The following is a 14701-nucleotide window of genomic DNA, read 5'->3' as shown; positions in this document are numbered from 1 at the left end:
AAGACGGAGAATAGGATAGCAGATGAACAAGGAGGCTTTAGGAAAGGTAGAGGGTGTGTTTGCAGTGAAACACATAGGTGAACGGTATTTAGATAAGGGTAAAGAGGTTTTTATGGCATTTATTGAATTAGAAAAGGCATATGATAGGGTGGATATGGGGGCAATGTGGCAGATGTTGCAAATGTATGGAATAGGAGGTAGGTTATTGAAAGCGGTGAAAAATTTCCCGTTTCCCACCACTTCAGGGTGGCCCGAGAAAGAAACACTTTCATCATTCACTCCATCACTGTCTTGCCTTCACTACAGTTATAAAACTGTAACGTTAACACCCCTCCTTCAGAGTGCAGACACTGTACTTCCCATCTCCAGGACTCAAGTCCGGCCTGCCGATTTCTCTGAATCCCTTCATAAATGTTACCATGCTTACACTCCAGCAAGTCAAGTCCTGAAAACCATTTGTCTCCATTTGCTCCTGTAACACGCTCACACACGCTTGCTGGAGATCCAAGCCTCTCTCACACAAAACCTTCTTTACTCCCTCCCTCCAACCTTTCCTAAGCCGACCCCTACCCCGCCTTCCCTCCACTACAGATTTGTATACTCTAGAAGCCATTCTATTTCGTTCCTTGCTACATGTCCAAACCATCTCAGTAACCCTTCCTCAGCCCTCTGGATAATAGTTTTGGTAATCCCACACCTCCCTCCTAATCTCCAAACCATGGATTCTCTGCATAATATTCACACTACACCTTTCCCTCAGACATGACCTCTCCACTGCCTCCAGCCTTCTCCTTGTTACAACATTCACAACCCATGCCTCACACCCATATAAGAGCGTTGGTATAACTATACTCTCATACATTCCCCTCTTTGCTTTCAGGGATAAAGTTCTTTGTCTCCACAAACACCTCAGTGCACCACTCACCTTTTCCCCCTCGTCAATTCTATGATTCACCTCATCCTTCATAGACCCGTCTGCTGACACGTCCACTCCCAAATATCTAAACACATTCACCTCCTCCATAGTCTCTCCCTCCAATCTGATATCCAATCTTCCGTTACCTATTTTTTTTTCATCCTCATCACCTTACTCTTTCCCATATTCACTTTTGACTTTCTTCTTTTACATGCCCTACCAAACTCATCCACCAACCTCTGCAACTTCTCTTCAGAATCTCCCAAAAGCACAGTGTCATTAGCAAAGAGCAACTGTGACAACTCCCACTTTGTGTTTGATTCTTTATCTTTTAACCCCACATCTCTTGCCAACACCCGAGCATTCACTTCTCTTACTACTCCATCTATAAATATAATGAACAACCACGGTGACATCACACATCCCTGTCTAAGGCCTACTTTTACTGGGAAATAATCTCCCTCTTTCCTATATACTCTAACCTGATACACAAATAACCCGCACATAAAAGAGAGAAGCTTACGACGACGTTTCGGTCCGACTTGGACCATTGACAAAGTCACACTGCATAATATGACTTTGTCAATGGTCCAAGTCGGACCGAAACGTCGTCGTAAGCTTCTCTCTTTTATGTGCGGGTTATTTGTGTATCGTTCCAGTCACGGTATTGTGCCTTTTTGTTATTTACTCTAACCTGAGCCTCACTATCCTCGTAAAAACTTCACTGCTTTCAATAGCCTTTCTATTCCATACATTTGCAACATCTGCCACATTGCTCCCCTGTCCACCCTATCATATATGCCTTTTCCAAATCTATAAATGCTACAAAAACCTTTTTATCCTTATCCAAATACTGTTCACTTATATGTTTCACTGTAAACACCTGGTCCACACACCCCCTACCTTTCCTAAAGCCTCCTTGTTCATCTGCTATCCTACTCTCCGTCTTACTCATAATTCTATCAATAATGACTCTACCATACACTTTACCAGGTATGCTCATTAGACTTATTTCCCTATAATTTTGTCCTCATTGCCTTTATACAAAGGAACTATGCATGCTCTCTGCCAGTCCCATGGTACCTTACCCTCTTCCATACATTTATTAAATAAAAACAGTAACCACTCCAAAACTATATCCCCACCTGCTTTTAACATTTCTATCTTTATCCCATTATTCCCAGCCGCTTTACCCCCTTTCATTTTACTCACTGCCTCACGAACTTCCCCCACACTCACAACTGGTTCTTCCTTACTTCTATAAGATGTTATTCCTCCTTGCCCTATAAGGCCATGTGGATCTACTAGCCATATGTAGTGAGCCATGTGGGTTACCAAGCCAGATATCCAAAGCCACATGCTGTTGTCTGCTGTCTGGCATCACCCATGACGTCACCTTTTTGTCCACATTACTCTCCTGACGTCAACATGGTGCCCAACGTCACTCCAAGACACTTAACCTTGCGACATCACCCTGGACATCTGCCCTGACATCGCCTCGTGATGTCACCTCACGACGTCACGCCTGACATCACCACATGATGTCACATCGACAGTGTTATAGTTTCACATTGAGCAGCTGCAGTATTGTCGAGAACGATTGAGAGAAGATATGTCAGTTGTTAATTTCTCTCGGTGTTCCTTACTAGTGTTCTCATATGTTCGTGAATGCCTCCTGGAGTTTACTTGGAGAGAGTTCCGGGGGTCAACGCCCCCGCGGCCCGGTCTGTGACCAGGCCTCAGTGTCGATTTTTGCACAGAAAAGTATATTTTGCTGGTGCAAGCCATGCAGTAACCACATGTGCAGTGCGGGTGTTGTTGCGACCCCTGAATGGGTCACAATGTATATAATGTATATTACCTTTTCATATAATTTTATATTGCTTATATTTGCGATATTAGCTAAATCGTAAATATATTGATTTATATTATTATTTAACTTAGTTTTGTTAGGTAGGATGTAACATTTTATATATTCAGTGCTCATAGTTCAAGTCTTGATTGTCTAACCTCTGTAATTATCGCTCGTTGCTCGTTTCCCTGCCAGCTTCTCGGTGTTGCTGGGCAGCAACTGTCCATGGAGCAATCACGTGATCGGGGAGGGGGGTGGTGTTCACACCTCGCCTGGAGTAGTCAGTCTGGGCTAGACTCTCTTGGTGGTTGGACGTATTCCTGACAAGATGTGCCTAACTCTCCCTTATTGGCCCTTGTTGGAAGATCGTCTCTGTCGCTTTCTTGTTGTTGGTTCCGTAGAACTCTGTTCACAGAACATTGTCTAGACTTAGTGATTTTCGACGTTGTACTGAGGTTGTGTGTCACATAGACACTCTGAGCAACTCAGGTCCTGAGCTGTAGCTTCTGACCTAATTTGTACTGGTATCTGTGTACTGTCACAGTCGGGGACTTTCTTATGCTGAACTTAGATTCAGTAGTATGGGAGTTTTGTGGCTTGTGTGGAGGATCTGCAGATGGTCCCTACTTAGTGTCGTTATATTATCTCCTTGTTCCTGATTCTGTGCCGCAGTTGCTTGTTAAATTGTTGTTCGGCTTAGCAGTCGTTTTATTGTTCAAGCAAGCTGTTCTGGCAATCAGGTGGTCAAGAGTTAATGTGAGGACTTAGTCACTAGTTAAGTCGAGTTGAGTTTTGAGACATAGCGAACTACTTAGAGCACATACACACATACACACAAACTTGTACATATTTGTAATATCTTATTAAATGTTAATGTACCAGACGTTACTTAAGACGTATAAATGTGATATGTGCCTTCAGCACAATACTACTGTACACGAGAGAAGTGTAGCAACTTGTATTCTATATTATATTCAATTGTTTAATTTAATTTACTTTGATCTTATACCTCTAGACTTTGTCATTAATAAATTTATTAACTTTTAATTTCTCTAGTTAGTAGCCTACCAATTGTAATCCTGAAGTACTAATAATTCTTATTGAATTCTAATGGATAATTGGACAAGGATACTGACTACTTGTTACAAAAACCCAGTAACAGGCTGGATGCTAGAAGGGCAGTCCTTTCTAGTATTCACTGGAGATCTCTATGCTTATTAGAAATAGCGTTTTTTGTAACAGGTGTGTACAGTTTTTAGTGCCCCAATGTGTGGTCTGAGCTCAGATGTGTGTGTGTAGACCACAGTTTGATCTGAGCCCAGATAATTAGTAACATCCTTGTGTTACACGTTACCACATTGTGACCATTTGTATGCTGCTATGACTCCCTCGCCTGAGTCGTCTCTGCTACGACTCGCTCCACTCTCGCCGGCAGTGACTACCCAGCAACAGTACCAGTCAAGAAATGTCCCCCTGAGTCGCTTGCCAGAAGAAGTCCTGCTCGCTTGCCGAGTACTGATGACGTCTCATTCAAGGGCACCAGCAGGTTGTGCCCCAGGTTAAGTGAACCCTGCAGCAACTTCGACCGTTCCAGACGAGACCATACCCTGTTATGTCATAGCTCAGCTGCAGCAATGTCTCATTTGTTTCAGTATCTGTCCAGAGGCAGGAAGGTGAGCAGTGATGCCTGCTGAGGCTCACTGCTTTGGACCATGATATTTAGCATATATTTTTTTTTCTTCCCTCCCTGCAGGAAGTTTTTTTTTTGTCCATGTCCACATGCATACATATGCTTTTATTGTGTTCTGCACCCTATTCCTGAGAGAGAGAGAGAGAGAGAGAGAGAGAGAGAGAGAGAGAGAGAGAGAGAGAGAGAGAGAGAGAGAGAGAGCGAGAGAGAGAGAGAGTTTTTCAGTCATGGTTGAGGACGACCATGGATAGGTGATCAAGCGATGTATGCCCAGTTGGCTTCATATTTCGCAGCACTATAGTGCTGACACGTAGTGGCATAGGCCTACCAAGCTAAGCCCACACCACGCTTACCCTGCCTCATTCTGGCAGCCAACGTCACTCAGTCAACAAGGTTTACTCCACTCTTTTGTGGGCATGGCCCTCCAGGCCTGGGCAACTTAGACACACTGCCTGTGTACAATATCCCAAATAAAGTAAGGTTACCTCCGAAGAGTCTTATCTTTGATTCCCGGCTTGCACATGCAGAGGACTCGAATTGTAATATTCCCCTTAATGCCCACCAGAGGGCACTGCCTCAAGTTAGACATATGCAGCTATGCCTCGTTCTCACTTCTAGACCTGCGGCCTTCCAGTTAACAAGATCCCCTCCTGGACTGGTTTCGGCACACCTCACACTGCCCGTTGTGAACCCCATTATTCCAGTAAAGACGAAGCTAATCAACGGCTATATATCTCACCTCTTTGCTACCCGGCAAGTTACTAGATCAACCTAAAGGACTCGGATCAATTGAAATAACACTACCTACCATGACCACACCAGTGCTGCAGTCAAACTACCACGACCACATCAGTGATGCTCTCACACTACCACAGCCACACTAGTGCTACAGTCACACTACTACAACCATACCAATGCTACAGTCACACTACCACAACTACACCAGTATTAGTCACACTACCACGACCACACCAGTGTTGCGGTCACACTACCGCAACCATACCAGTTTTAGTCACACTACCACGAACACACAAGTTCTACAGTCACACTACCACGACCACACCAGTGCTAGTCATGCTACCATGACCACCCCAGTGTTACAGTCATGCTACCATGACCACCCCAGTGTTACAGTCATGCTACCATGACCACCCCAGTGTTACAGTCATGCTACCATGACCACCCCAGTGTTACAGTCATGCTACCATGACCACCCCACTGTTACAGTCATGCTACCATGACCACCCCAGTGTTAGTCATGCTACCATGGCTACACCAGTGCTACAGCCACGCTCCTACGACCACACCAGTGCTACAGTCATGCCACCACCAAACATGCTACAGTCATGCTACCTCCACCAAACATGCTACAGGGACGCTACCAATACCAAACAAAGCCTCAGGAACGGACCAGGTTCCTGGGGACACGTTCTTCCTAATTTTCAGCTATTTAGTTCCTGTGTGATTGAAACGAATGAGGTTGTTCCTTTACCCGTGAAGCTTCGCCAGCAGTGAGGCTTCTCCCTCGTTACTTTCAAGCACACATGTTGCCCAAGGAAATAGGCAAGTCACCTGCTTACCTGCTTCAGTTGTGAAGGCAGATATTTCCCTGTTGTGCTTCAGCCCTGAAGGCAGGTGTTCCTACGTAGCTTAGCGGTAGGAGGTAGGGCTCCTGGGCTTGTCGGGATTAATTTGTTAACTTCGCTTCACCTGCTGCCCCTGTTCACCTAGCAGTAAGTAGGTACCTGGATGTTAGTCAACATCTGCAACATCATGGAATCTTTCTACAGAGGACATCTCCACAACCTTCTTGCTTACTCCTGGTCCGTCCCTCGGGTATGACCTACTTCCACTGGGGAATCCCACCTACCAGTGGTCGTGTAGTCTGCTACACGCTCCTCTCCTGACGCCAGTATATATTTCTACGACTAAGAACACTCCTCTCCAGCACTGCTCTTCGTCTGTCCCGTCTTCCCCGCTCATCCCATTTGGGATCTTACCTGAACTTTCGTTCGTTCGTTCGTACCTCTGTTAGTGTGACTTTGTCAATGGTCCAAGTCGGACCGAAACGTCGTCGTAAGCTTCTCTCTTTTATGTGCGGGTTATTTGTGTAACATTCGTGGTTTCTGACATTATCCTTGATAATGTGAAAACTCACGAAAGCGCTGGAAATTTCACTATTTTTTTTCTCACTGGTTATTTTGCATATTGTGACATCGCCTGTTTATTGTGATCTTATTGTATACACAAATAACCCGCACCCAGGAGACTCAAACTTACGGCGACTCTTCGGTCCGACTTGGATCATTACCTGGTCTTGTGGGACCAGTTAACTGTCGAAGTCGGGCCGAAACGTCGACATGAGTTACTTTCTTCTGTCTACGAGTTTTTTGTATATTGTTACAGTCACGGTACTGTTGCAGTCACGGTGTTGTTGCCGTCACGGTATTGTTGCTGTCACGGTACTGTTGCTGTCACGGTATTGCTGCAGTCACGGTATTGTTGCAGTCACGGTATTGTTAGTCACGGTATTGCGGTCACGGTAATGTTGCAGCCACGGTATTGTTACAGTCAAGGTATTGTTGCAGTCGCGGTATTGTTTCAGTCACGGTATTGTTGCAGTCACGGTATTGTTGCAGTCACGGTATTGTTGCAGTCACGGTATTGTTACAGTCACGGTATTGCAGTCACGGTAATGTTGCAGCCACGGTATTGTTACAGTCACGGTATTCTTTCAGTCGCGGTATTGTTGCAGTCACGGTACTGTTGCAGTCACGGTATTGCAATGACGGTATTGTTGCAGCCACGGTATTGTTGCAGTCACGGTATTGTTGCAGTCACGGTATTGTTGCAGTCACGGTATTGTTGCAGTCACGGTATTGTTGCAGTCACGGTATTGTTGCAGTCACGGTATTGTTGCAGCCATGGTATTGTTAGTGACGGTATTGTTGCAGTCACGGTATTGCTGCAGTCATGGTGTTGTTAGTCACGGTATTGTTGCAGTCACAGTATTGTTACAGTCACGGTATTGTTTCAGTCACGGTATTGTTGCAGTCCCGGTATTGTTACAGTCACGGTATTGTTGCAGTCACGGTTTTGTTAGTCACTGTATTGTTGCAGTCACGGTATTGTTAGTCACGGTTTTGTTGCAGTCATGGTATTGTTGCAGTCACGGTTTTGTTAGTCACTGTATTGTTGCACTCACGGTATTGTTACAGACACGGTATTGTTGCAGTCACGGTATTGTTGCAGTCACGGTTTTGTTAGTCACTGTATTGTTGCACTCACGGTATTGTTACAGACACGGTTTTGTTGCAGTCACGGTATTGTTAGTCACGGTAGTGTTGCAGTCACAGTATTAGTCACGGTATTGATGCAGTCAAGTTATTGTTGCTGTCACGGCATTGTTACAGTCACGGTATTGTTGCAGTCGCGGTATTGTTGCAGTCACGGTATTGTTGCAGTCACGGTATTGCTGCAATCACGGCATAGTTGCAGTCACGGCGTTGTTAGTCACGGCGTTGTTACAGTCACGGTATTGCTGCAGTCACAGTATTCTTCCAGTCACGGTGTTGTTACAGTCACGGTATTGCTGCAGTCACTGTGTTGTTACAATCACGGTATTGTTGCAGTCACGGTGTTGTTAGTCACGGTATTGCTACAGTCACGGTGTTGTTGCAGTCACGGTATTACAGTCACGGTGTTGTGTCTTTTATTCTTGCAACACCAGAAGTATTTCTCTGAGCGTGTAAACAAGCGTGTAAACAAGCGTGTAAACAAGCGTGTAAACAAGTGTGTAAACAAGCGTGTAAACAAGCGTGTAAACAAGTGTGTAAACAAGCGTGTAAACAAGCGTGTAAACAAGCGTGTAAACAAGCGTGTAAACAAGCGTGTAAACAAGTGTGTAAACAAGCGTGTAAACAAGCGTGTAAACAAGCGTGTAAACAAGCGTGTAAACAAGCGTGTAAACAAGCGTGTAAACAAGCGTGTAAACAAGCGTGTAAACAAGCGTGTAAACAAGTGTGTAAACAAGCGTGTAAACAAGCGTGTAAACAAGCGTGTAAACAAGCGTGTAAACAAGTGTGTAAACAAGCGTGTAAACAAGCGTGTAAACAAGTGTGTAAACAAGCGTGTAAACAAGCGTGTAAACAAGTGTGTAAACAAGCGTGTAAACAAGTGTGTAAACAAGCGTGTAAACAAGTGTGTAAACAAGCGTGTAAACAAGCGTGTAAACAAGCGTGTAAACAAGCCTTTATACACTAACAGTTTACTTAAATGCCATTTTTTAGGGATTAAAGTATTCTTATCAGTCTTGATGACCTTAGTGTAGTCGATAGGATTGAAACCCCATTAACCAGGTTTCTCGAGGTTACTCTTTCCTTCCTTGAGTCAGACCTCATCCCCTACAGGATTAGCGCTTCCCTATTGTTGTCTTTAGTGGGAACTTGGCAAGTTCCTCAGGTCAGTTCCTGATCAGCCGGGCTGTGTATGTTAGATTAGTGTGGCCAACACTAACAGCCTGGTTGATCAAACCTTGATCACACCTGGTATGGGGCCGGGAATGGTGGCGCTGACCCCTCGGAGTTAACTTCACTTATCAAGACTCAATCGTTATGACTCAGCTGTAAACTATCCACGGTACGGGCGGGAATTGAACTCACGGCTAGTCAGTCGTAAAACTCCAGACCGGATAATACGCAGGTCTGAATTTTTATGACTAACCACGAATTTAAACCCCGCCAGTACCGTGGTTCAGGTATCAAATCGTGGAACTGGTGGAATTTAAACCCGTGGTAAGCGAGTCGTCATTATAATTATAATCATGGGGGAGCGCTAAACCCATAGGAGCGCATGTGGGGAGGATGGAAGGCATTCGGACTCAATTCAGGGAACTGGAGCACAGATTCAATTACCTAGATCAAAAGCCCCTCACCAGCATGAAGGAACCTCCCTTAAGGGAAAGTGAGTCCTCAAACTCGCAGCCCAGTGCGTTAACCGCTGGACCAACTGGTTCTAGTAACAGTCACTCAGCCAGCTGGCCCATTGGTTAACGTACTGGCCTGTGAGTTTTACAGCTCTACGTTCTATGTGGATTCAACCCCCACCCGTTCAATTACTTGTTTCCAATCGTATTATTACTAGTTCGTGAGTGCTTGAGGTATCCCGCAAGTCGTCTGGAGTATAGAAAGGCACTTAACACGATGACCAGCACGGCTTCAGGAAAGAAAAATCCTGTGTTACAAACCTACTGGAGCTTTATGACAAGGTGGCGGAGGTAAGACAGGACAGAGAGGGATGGGTAGACTGCGTTTTCTTGGACTGTAAGAAGACTTTCGACACTAACTGCAACACCAACAAGAACATCAACTTGGACCAGGTGAACCATGTCTTAAGTGAAACATGTTGGGAAGATATCTTAAATAACATGGATCCACACCAGTGCCTTGAAAGGATCAACTTCCTGGCAGCTGAAGTATGTTCTAGGCATATTCCCCTAAGAAAGAAGAGAAGTAAACTACAGAGAGAGAGAGAGACGCTCCCTGTACAGAAGCGAAGAATCATTGAGCTCCTCAAGAATGTTAGATTATCTGATACACGGAAGGAAGCGCTGACCAGGGAAGTGGAAAGTATCGAACTTAAGTTAAAGGACTCATACAGGACCCAGGAGAGACAGGAGGAGCTAAAAGCGATAGTGAAATTGAAAATAATTCAAAATATTTCTTTTCATATGCTAAAAACAAGGCAAATACAACATCTAGTATCTGACCCTCGCTCAGACAAGATGGGATTTAGATGACAACAAAGAAATGAGTGAAATATTGATATACCAATACGACTCTGTGTTCAGCGAGCCACTAATCAGTCCAAAGATCGATAATCCAAATGATTTTTTTTTCATGAATGAGCCTCAAAACTCCAATGTATGCCAGATTTCTGACATTGCCCTAACTCCGATAGACTTTGAGAAAGCCATTGACAACATGCCCATGCACTCAGCCCCAGGCCCTAAGTATACTATGGAGAAGGAGCTTAGGCATGGGTGAAATTCCAGTTAGTAAAAACAACTGATATAGCCCCACTCCATAAAGGTGGCAGCAAAGTATTAGCTAAGAACTATAGTCCAATAGTTCTAACGTCCCACATTACAAAAATCTTTGAAACAGTGCTCAGAACTTATGCAAACCACTTGGATTCCCAAAAACTGCACAATCCAGGGCAACATGGGTTCAGGGCAGGTCGCTCCTGCCTCTCACAACTACTGGATCACTATGATATGGTCTTGGATGCACTGGAAGAAAAACAGAATGCAGATGTAAGATACACAGACTTTGCAAAAGCTTTTGACAAGTGTGATCATGGGGTAATAGCGCACAAAATACGTGCTAAAGGAATAACTGGCAAAGTGGGGAGATGGATCTTCAACTTTCTAACCAATCGAACACAAAGAGTAGTGGTAAACAGAGTTAAATCGGAAGCTGCCATAGTGAAGAGCTCTGTTCCACAAGGCACAGTACTCGTCCCCATCCTGTTCCTCAACCTCATATCAGACATGGACAGAGATATAATCCACAGAACCGTGTCATCCTTTGCAGACGATACTAGAATCTGCATGAATCTGTCATCTATTGAGGACAAGATTAACCTCCAAGAAGATATAAACCAAGTTTTCCAATGGGCAACGGACAACAATATGAAGACAAATTCCAACTACTCCGTTATGGAAAACTGGAAGAGATAATAATTAGAACTGAGTATACTACAAACTCTGATCATACAATAGAGCGAAAAAATAATGTGAGGGACCTGGGAGTGGTAATGTCTGAGGATCTCACTTTCAAGGACCACAACAGTGCCACGATCACAACTGCAAAGAAAATGTTATGATGGATAATGAGAAAGTTCACAACAAGAGATACCAAGCCAATGATGATGATCCTTTTTAAATCACTTGTTCTCTCTAGGCTGGAATATTGCTGTACATTAACATCTCCATTAAAGGCAGGTGAAATTGCAGATCTAGAGAATGTACAGAGATCCTTTACTGCATATGTCAACTCCATCAAACACCTCAACTACTGGGAACGCTTGGAAGCATTTGATTTGTACTCTCTGGAACGCAGGTGAGAGAGATACATCATTATGTATACTTGGAAAATCCTGGGAGGAATGGTCCCGAATCTGCACACAGAAATCACTCCCTACGAAAGCAAAAGTCTGGGCAGACGGTGCAAAATACCTCCAATGAAAAGTAGGGGCGCCAGCGGTACACTAAAACACCATAAGTGTCCGGGGCCCAAGACTGCTCAACAGCCTCCCACCTTGCATAAGGGGAATTACCAATAGGCTCCTGGTTGCCTTCAAGAGGGAGCTGGACAGATACTTAAAGTCGGTGCCGGATCAGCCGGGTTGTGGTTCGTATGTTGAACTACGTGCGGCCAGCAGTAACAGCCTGGTTGATTAGGCCCTGATCCACCGGGAGGCTTTGTCGTGAACCCGTCCGCGGGGGCGTTGATCCCCGGAATACCCTCCAGGTAGACTCCAGACAGGTAGTTCCGCACAAGATCTGGAGGGTGTTCAGGGGGTCAACGCCCCCCGGCCCGGTCCATAACCAGGCCTCGCGAAGGATTAGGGCCTGATCAACCAGAGCTGTTGCTGCTGGCCGCACATAAACCGACGTACGAATCACAGCCAAGGTGATACTGAACTCTACGAATTCTGAATTTCGTTGTTGGGTACATGTCACAATTTTACGATTCAAGATGACTGAGAGAATCGTTTTTACAAGCGTCACTGAGTCACCCAACAAATTCGGAAGTTCCCAGATGAGTTTAATGAGTGAAGATAACATTATAGTCAGGCTTACGGTGTGTCGCCTCCGCCAGGGTCATTAACGCAGTAATTAGCCGAGCGCTAACAAGTGAAGCGAGTTCTTGGAACGAACCAGGCCAACCATTTTGAATTATTAAGTAAAAGTGACCAGATGGTGCATCTCTGAGTTGTATCTCTGAGTGGTGTGTATGTCTGAGTGGTGTGTATGTCTGAGTGGTGTGTATCTGAGTGGTGTATCTCTGAGTGGTGTGTGTCTCTGAGTGGTGTGTATCTGAGTGGTGTGTGTGTCTGAGTGGTGTGTGTCTCTGAGTGGTGTGTATCTGAGTGGTGTGTGTCTCTGATTGGTATCTGAGTGGTGTCTCTGAGTGGTGTATATCTGAGTGGTGTCTCTGAGTGGTGGGTATACTGAGTGGTGCGTGTATCTCTGAATGGTGGGTACACTGAGTGGTGTATCTAAGAGTGGTGTGTGTGTGTGTGTGTGTGTGTGTGTGTATCTCTGAGTGGTGACACCTTCCTAAGTAGCAAGAATTGTTCCTGGTGTGTGATGCACTCATAAGATTGTTCGTGTTTTATTCTTCAGAACAAAATTCCTGCTGTCGCTGCCACATCAGTAAAAACCAACCAGACTTAACAATATTAAAGTCCACAAGTGTCGTGTCTGGAGGTCGTACTCTGCAAGCAAACACTGAAATACAGTCACGACCTGCCGCTGGCTTTGGCTTGCCGTGTCACGCTGTCATCTTCACGAACACACACTAATATACTACGATTTCGTGTCATGGTGATACTATTAGGAGCCGCGCTTCGAACCCACGATCGTGGAGGTCTAGTGTGGGTTGAGTGGCCGCTATCGTAGACACGGGCAGTGGGGTCCAGTGTGGGTTGAGTGGCCGCTATCGTAGACACGGGCAGTGGGGTCCAGTGTGGGTTGAGTGGCCGCTATCGTAGACACGGGCAGTGGGGTCCAGTGTGGGTTGAGTGGCCGCTATCGTAGACACGAGCAGTGGGGTCCAGTGTGGGTTGAGTGGCCGCTATCGTAGACACGGGCAGTGGGGTCCAGTGTGGGTTGAGTGGCCGCTATCGTAGACACGGGCAGTGGGGTCCAGTGTGGGTTGAGTGGCCGCTATCGTAGACACGGGCAGTGGGGTCCAGTGTGGGTTGAGTGGCCGCTATCGTAGACACGGGCAGTGGGGTCCAGTGTGGGTTGAGTGGCCGCTATCGTAGACACGGGCAGTGGGGTCCAGTGTGGGTTGAGTGGCCGCTATCGTAGACACGGGCAGTGGGGTCCAGTGTGGGTTGAGTGGCCGCTATCGTAGACACGGGCAGTGGGGTCCAGTGTGGGTTGAGTGGCCGCTATCGTAGACACGGGCAGTGGGGTCCAGTGTGGGTTGAGTGGCCGCTATCGTAGACACGGGCAGTGGGGTCCAGTGTAGGTTGAGTGGCCGCTATCGTAGACACGGGCAGTGGGGTCCAGTGTGGGTTGAGTGGCCGCTATCGTAGACACGGGCAGTGGGGTCCAGTGTGGGTTGAGTGGCCGCTATCGTAGACACGAGCAGTGGGGTCCAGTGTGGGTTGAGTGGCCGCTATCGTAGACACGAGCAGTGGGGTCCAGTGTGGGTTGAGTGGCCGCTATCGTAGACACGGGCAGTGGGGTCCAGTGTGGGTTGAGTGGCCGCTATCGTAGACACGGGCAGTGGGGTCCAGTGTGGGTTGAGTGGCCGCTATCGTAGACACGGGCAGTGGGGTCCAGTGTGGGTTGAGTGGCCGCTATCGTAGACACGGGCAGTGGGGTCCAGTGTGGGTTGAGTGGCCGCTATCGTAGACACGAGCAGTGGGGTCCAGTGTGGGTTGAGTGGCCGCTATCGTAGACACGAGCAGTGGGGTCCAGTGTGGGTTGAGTGGCCGCTATCGCAGACACGGGCAGTGGGGTCCAGTGTGGGTTGAGTGGCCGCTATCGCAGACACGGGCAGTGGGGTCCAGTGTGGGTTGAGTGGCCGCTATCGTAGACACGAGCAGTGGGGTCCAGTGTGGGTTGAGTGGCCGCTATCGTAGACACGGACAGTGGGGTCCAGTGTGGGTTGAGTGGCCGCTATCGTAGACACGGGCAGTGGGGTCCAGTGTGGGTAGAGTGGCCGCTATCGCAGACACGGGCAGTGGGGTCCAGTGTGGGTTGAGTGGCCGCTATCGCAGACACGGGCAGTGGGGTCCAGTGTGGGTTGAGTGGCCGCTATCGTCGACACGGACAGTGGGGTCCACTGTGGGTTGAGTGGCCGCTATCGTAGACACGGACAGTGGGGTCCAGTGTGGGTTGAGTGGCCGCTATCGTAGACACGGACAGTGGGGTCCAGTGTGGGTTGAGTGGCCGCTATCGTAGACACGGGCAGTGGGGTCCAGTGTGGGTTGAGTGGCCGCT

This window comes from Cherax quadricarinatus, chromosome 44 (genome assembly GCF_038502225.1).
Source record: "Cherax quadricarinatus isolate ZL_2023a chromosome 44, ASM3850222v1, whole genome shotgun sequence".
Lineage (NCBI taxonomy): Eukaryota > Metazoa > Arthropoda > Malacostraca > Decapoda > Parastacidae > Cherax > Cherax quadricarinatus.
This window is presented reverse-complemented; position numbering follows the sequence as displayed.